Genomic DNA, 7,577 nt, shown 5'->3' on the forward strand with positions numbered 1-7,577 from the left:
TAGAAATCAGTAATGCAGTAACGCAATTAATTACGCCACCAAGTTTGACCCCAACTTTCGCTGTAATCTGCCCCGCCCCAGTTACTATGTATTTCTATCAAATATACTTGAGCTAAACTGCTGATACGGTGCAGTTTAATGTGATATATATGCCAGATAATACACTGCTAGGAACAAACACTGTCTCTGCTGCTCCATGCTGTTTACTCCTGCAGTAATGTGCAGCATTCACTGTTCTGTGTTAAAGCAGCTTCACACTGCACAGATATATGCACTGGAATACATAATATTTTCGATATATTTCATTTCTTGCTCCCGCGCCAGACAGCTCTGACCAATCAGTGGAGATGATGCACTCGCATGGTTAATTGGTGAGTATTTTGGTGCGTTTAGGTTTATACCTGTGTGAAACCAAACCAAACAGAGGGAAAGATGCTCCAAATAAGCGAACTCATCAACTGATCCGGATCATAGAAACTAGAAACTACAACTACAGGTGTGAAAACGCTCTTTTATACTCAGCAAATTAAGTTCTAATTCAGAAAATCCCTACAACAAAGTAAAAAAAGGTTTCCTCTATTCAATTTTTTATGCATTCTTTATTTCAGCACCCCACATCGGCTTTATCTCACCTCAAACATACAAGTATATACAAGTATTTTAATTGACATCACTAATATAAATAGAATTGTATTTTACATTTCTTAGTCATTCTTTAATTTACATTTAAATATACCCTAGAAAAACTTGCGTCTTAGGAGGAACAAGTGCAATTAATTGCAGTTAATCAGAGAATATTGTTGTGAATAATTGGATTAAATTTTTTTTCAAATGACACCACTAAAAAAAGCTGTTATTTTACTTGCAGAATCCAGCACTGGAGAGAAATGTGATAATGGTGAAGATATTATTGGACCCCTTTCTGGTTTCAGTACACAGCAGAACTGAATTGAGTCCTCAGTCCAGTCCTGATGTTATTCACAAAAATATGTATAGATTCTGAAAATATGCAGGCTTTAAGATGTGCTAGACTTCATCTACTATCCAGGAGATAAATTGTGAGGGTTCTGGGATGTCTCCCAAGGGAGCACTTTGTTGGCCGTCCAATCAGTTTCACAGTTTCTGGTTTAGGTTAGTGAATGATTTAAGTGCTCAGACTGCACAGTGCTAACCAGTGGGGTAGAGCTTTCAGTATGTGCTAGCTTTATTATATCACGTGCTGAACTTACGGGCCAAATTTAGACAATACTGAAGTTTACTGACCATTAAATCTGATTTATGGCTACAAAATTATTGATTTAACCATTTAAAGTGATATGTGTTTCCACACTGCCCACACTGCAAGTACCAATTGGTCCCATATAATATTCCAATTTTCTGAGATACTGATTTTTGAGTTTTCATTGGCTATAAATCAATCATCCACAATAAAATAAATAAGCACTTAAAATAGATCACTGTGTGTATGATACATCTATATAATAAATGAGTTTCACATTTTGAACCGAATACTAAAGTAAAGTAACTTTTTATTGATTTTCAATTTTTTTGAGATGCACTAGTATAGTTGTTTGCAAATGTAATAAAATTTGCAATGATTCTCTCTCTCTCTCTCTCTCTCTCTCTCTGCAAATAATGCAAAGAAAACAATTCAATTTTCACAAAGTTTTAAAAGTTTAGAAATCAATATTTGGTGGAATAACCCTGGTTTTTAATCACAGTTTTCATGCATCTTGGCATCATGTTCTCCTCCACCAGTCTTACACACTGCTTTTGGATAACTTTATGCTGCTTTACTCCTGGTGCAAAAATTCAAGCAGTTCAGCTTGGTTTGATGGCTTGTGTTTATCCATCTATATATATATAGATGCACATATATATATATATATATATATATATATATATATATATATATATATATATATATATATATATATGTGTGTGTGTGTGTGTGTGTGTGTGTGTGTCAAAACACTTAATTTCAAATAATGCTTTTGGAGTTTCTCGCTCTTTTATTGTTCTCCTGAAGGAGTGAGAACCTCTCCACCACAGCAGAGCTGAATAGAGGACACTCAGAGATGAAAGCAGTCCTGGAGGTGCTGAGAGGAAAGCTGTGGATGTGGATCTCTGGGTTCATGCTGGGCTGCAGTGTGAGGCTGAGGCTGGAAGAACAGCAGAGTAAAGCTGTGCAGCTCTTCAGCCGCTGCTGTGCATTCCTGAACGCAGGCCCAGGATTCTACGGTAAACAAAAGCGGGTTGTAAAGCTACATGCTGCAGTAAATCTGGGCACTTGGAGGACATGTTTCCACCGAGCAGGGGCTTGGCTCGGAGAGAGGGAGAGACAGTTCTGGGAGTGGGTGGTGGAGGTGGTGGTGGGGGTGGACAGAGCTGAAGATTCATGCCGAGGGTCCTCCACCCTGACGTACAGCTGGTTTCGCTGTCGCAGCTGACGAGAACAGGACAATCCCAGAGTAACAGATGTGAACATTTGGTCGCAGCAGTGCCAGCGCAGCAGGAGCGTGGCACTCAGGAACATATGAAAGTGGTTCAGCGAGAACAACCTTCGATCAGAATTTTACAGAACCTATTTTTCAAAGTTTAAAGAAGTGCCTCTTTTATTATATTACATAGAACCATTTGTAACACTTTTATTTTTAAGAGTGAATGATGCGTACAGTATGAACTGCCATAAGTTTCTTCTGCCTGACTGACTGATTATTGTTCTTGTGTAACCATTACCAGAAATCATCTTTACTTCCATGAGTGTGAAACAATTTCTCAAAAACTTAATAGGCCCTTAAACTCAATTTAAATAACTGAGTTTGATCTGATGAAACATTTAATACTTCTCTGCCCTGATGCTCAGGGTGCGAAATACGAGGGGGTACTGGGGGGTGTCAAATCCCCCGCCCCCCCCCATTCAAGCACCCGTAAAGTGCATCATACCATTCCAAAAGCATTCCTCTCCTTTACCTGCCTGCTGCCTCATTATTGGTCAGGTACATCCAAGTTAAGGTACACAAGCTGCTCAAGCTACAGCATTACATGTAAGTAGCTTGTTATCTACTTAGCTTTCTTCAATATACACTTTAAACACACTTTTTCTTACATTAATAACTCACATGACTTTGCTATCCCACCTTAAATGCTGCTAATTTACCATTCCACCATAAATGCTTCTACGGAACTCCAGCTTCAGGCTTTAGATACTATTTTTTGGCGCTTTTAAGGTGGAACAGAACATTTAAATGTGTAAAACACTAAAAACTCCATCATCTACTACAGTCTAAAGCGAGAACTGTGTTTTAATGTAGAGAAAATTTGTTTTAATGCAGGGAAACTCTTAAGGTAAGGTGGAATGAAATTGTGTTTTAAGGTGGAATTGAAATGTGAACAAGAAACTAAAAGCTTCGTACGCTGCAGTAAGTTAGACCTAGTGAGGAATTAGTTACTTAGATGAGTAGTTTTAGTGTAAACTAGTGTATAACAATTTTTTTAAAGGTAAAACTTATTTTCTATAGTTTTATTATGTTACTTTGAAAATTAACAATAGCCAAGCTATATAAATGCATTCCTTGTATAATTCACACCCTGATTAAGCTCAAATTGCGATTAAAATGGAATTGTGGGTAGTAGAGCACTGCTGAGCGTGCTTTACAGAAGCAGTCCTTGCTGAAGGGCTTAATAATAAGGGCACGTAGAGGGCATTTGTTAACACCTATTAGATAAAATAAGAGGAGAATGAGAAATGGGACACCCTACAACCTCATGGACCTCGCTGAGGACCACAGGGCTGCAGCTGAGCCACTTGGGACTGGGTTGTTTTTTTTTGTGTGTTTTTTTTCGTACAGAACCCCAAAGTTTCAGACACAGCTCTAGAGTATTTTGATGGGTAGTTTTAAAGAGTTTTACAGAAAAAAAAAAACTTATTATTAGTCACTATATTATTATCTCACTAGCTTGAGGTAAATGTTCAGTACAAACATGGCATGGTCAGCGACAGCTTATTTGCATAAAAGTGAGAGAGCCCTTAAACAGCTCGTTCTGAAAAAACTGATAAGAATAGAACTGATAAGAGCTCTTTATGTGAAAGCGATTTTGTACAAATAAGTTTAATTTGTGTAAAAAAAAAAAGGTATAATACTTCTCCTTTAAAACATTTAAGTGGGACAGACGCAGAATGTACATTTGTTGGAGTGGAACAAACAAAACATCCCTTTTTATAAATGACTAATATCAGGACATTTATGACAATTATCTAAAAAAAAATAGAGTTTAAAGATTAAATACTTTAACTCTTTAACAATTATAGCACTTTTCCACCAATGTAGAAGCGGCACCGTTCTGATTCACTGCATTTCCACCAGAAAAGTAGATTCTGGAACCAGAAACATTCATTCGTAGTGGGAACGGAAGAATACTAGCTTCTTTAGCCTAGGGAACCTTGACAACATCATACGTTAAAATATGTTAATGAAGTATGATGTGACGTTTTGACAGTTCCACTTAAACTGAACCAGAGTTTTTTTTTTTTTTGCTAATAGTGCATAAGACACAGCTCTAGAGTATTATTGAGGACGAGTTTTAATGATTATTAATCATAAATAATTTCTAATCTAGTCAAATCTGCCTAAATTCTGTTTAAAATTCATCATGAGAAATCCTTTTTTTTTTTGTTTGTTTAAATATCTGATCATCCTAGGAAGGAGGCCATCTGCAGGAGTTCTGCATGGTATTATTTGCAAGTTATGGCCAGTTCTGAATCTATTTTTCCAATCTGTTTGATATATCAAAGTTTCTGCAATCGCTCAAAGCTCATTCTGGCGTATTGAAAACATGTGGAAAAGCTAGGTCACTCCATTCCAAGCACAGGACAGAGTGTGCGCATCCCTGCGAGCCACAGAGTAGCAGCAGGGTGAATAGTGGCACCAGTAGCTGCCACTGCTGGAGCTATGTTCACCTCGTAGTAAAGCGGTCAGGCAAATACTAGCGCCTGCCATCCGAGCGCCATGTGAAAACAAGACGAGCTCCACTGACAGGTTCCCAGTGACATATAGGGGCCGCGGCAGGCCCGCCGAAGCCGCAACACACCCTTTAGCCCACAACTAAAGTAGTAGGATGAGCGCAGTGGGCATGGATGTGGTGTGTGACATCAGCCAGTGCAGCATTCCGGCATTCCACGGCCTGGAACAGACACTGGAGCAGGGTGGGCAGCTGCTGACGACATCACTCAGAATAGGCTCTGATGGATTAGGCCGCGGGGCAGGCGGGCTAAGCCGCGCTGCTTCTCCACACATCACCGTTATGGCCGGGACTTAAGCAATCGCTTTCTCTTCTTCCTTCTGGCGCTGCCGGTGCTGCGGGTGGTGGTGGTGGAGGGGCGGCGTGGGTTGCACAATTCGCTTTCGAGGGTTTTGTGGTCAGAACATTCTTCTTTCGTCAGCTTCTCGGGAGATGGCGGCCACAGCTGGTCCTAATGGCCCCTTCTCCGCAGTAATTACGGCGAGAGGGGATTTGGAAGCGGGGAAATGTGGAGCTCAGAGGATTATTTATAGGCCTATATGGTAGTATCCATTGACCAGCAGCGATTGGGAAGCTGCACAGAAAGGAAGCGGGATCCGTATCCATGCTTTCGCCCCGGGAAATTTAGCTTTAGATGTGCTCAAACAGTAAAATAAAGAAGAAGAAGAAAAAAAAAAGCAGTAGTAAAACAAGTGCATTAGGACGGATCTTTGAAACCGATCGTGTTTCGAGATCGTGTGTCCAGAAAAATCCCCCCCTAAACTTCTGCTGGGTTAGCCAGAGGGTAAATTCCATCAGCTTGTAATGAGGAGAAATATGCAATCCATGTATCCCACAAGCCCCACCTCATTACTCCACCCATCCATCACTATAACTATAGCCTGTTATAGGTAGCATGTTATGCAACAGGTCAAAAAAAAAAAAAAGAGAGGAAGCATGGCAGCAAACATCTTCCACTTATTAATGAAAGGAAAGAAGCAATATCTGTTAAGCAGAGGAGAAAGATATGATAAATTACCAGAAATTACCACTCACAGAAGCTCCAAGCCTGGAAAAAAAAAAAAAAATCATGAATGGATGAATAATTTAATGAATGAATGAAGTAACTTTCAAGTAACTAACCTTCATCAAGGACTACAGAACTATAGATTCTCATTTACTAATTCTTCTTACAACATTACTGAGCAAAATACCAGAAGTAGTGTCAGATTTTCTAGGCAAAAAAAAAATCTGTAATTTTTTTGCTTGATTTAGATTATTAATAAATCCAGCCCAATCCGCCCCATTAACTGCCATTATGAGCCTGAGCCAGATTTAAACGCGACATTTTTTTAGTATTTAGAGCATTAAGCTTTAGAGCATTGAGCTTTTTTTTTGGCTGTTTTAATGAGCGAAATCATAGACCTATTATCTAAGAAAAGTTTTTATTAAAAACAGCCACAGAAAGCGTGATAAGAATCGTACTCGTGCAACTTTTATTTAAAAACATTTTGATTTGTTTCTTAGCTATATTTTGATTATCAAGGCATAGTTTTATTTAAGAAAAAAGCAATAAAAAACAGACGCCTACCTCACAGACCATTTTCTTGAGCCTGGACTCCAAACTCTAATTTATTTATTTTTCAATTGATTATTTTAAGAAAATTTACTAAGAATAATTTTTCTTACCCTAGTGGCACATTTTTAAAAAATAAACATATATCTCAATGGATTTTTTGACAAAAATGCAATAAATTATGATTGATTAATCACAAAGCATTCTTTTTTTTTATAGCATCGCTTTGAAAGCCCTAGTTTTACGACATTTAGCTGCTGTAATATCATAGCGTCTGTTTCTCTGTATAACAGCCAGCTCTCAGAATTATTATTTTTTTTATAAACTAGAGCTGTCAACAAAAACTGAAGCTGCTAAAAATGATTTCTAAATAAATATTTACTGAATGTTGAAAGTGACTCACTGAGAGAAACCCAAACACCTCTAGACTGACAGCGCATTTGGTGGATATGTCTGGGACTGAAGTGTGTGTGTGTGTGTGTGTGTGTGTGTGTGTGTGAGAGAGGGGGGTAGAATGATGGATTGTGACTCTTGAGATTCAGCAGATTGGAATCTGTTATGACACAGCAGCCTCCTGTTTGTGTACAGGCCCAGAGTCTCAGAGCCGGACCCCGGCACAAACATCTGAGCTCACTCTGCTGGAAGAACAAGAAGCACGGATAGAAACGCCGCTCCGACCGCATCCAGACTCCGAGCGGAGAGTGCCCTGCAGCTCGAGGAAAGAAATCACACACTATATATATATATATACACATATATACACATATATATATATATATACACATGTGTGTATATATGTGTGGCATCAATTTATTAGAGAAATGTATGCATGGTCACACACCATTTAGATAATTTGGAGAAAGCTCGTCTGTGTGTCATCATAACCAAAAAAGGTGAACAATTTGCACAAACAGCGAAGAAAAACACATGAAAGCAAAACATAATTATCCAAAGTTCTGGCCAGAGCCAAAACACGAGAAAACACGAGAACAACGCTAAC

Source organism: Astyanax mexicanus, chromosome 20 (assembly GCF_023375975.1).
Source record: "Astyanax mexicanus isolate ESR-SI-001 chromosome 20, AstMex3_surface, whole genome shotgun sequence".
Lineage (NCBI taxonomy): Eukaryota > Metazoa > Chordata > Actinopteri > Characiformes > Acestrorhamphidae > Astyanax > Astyanax mexicanus.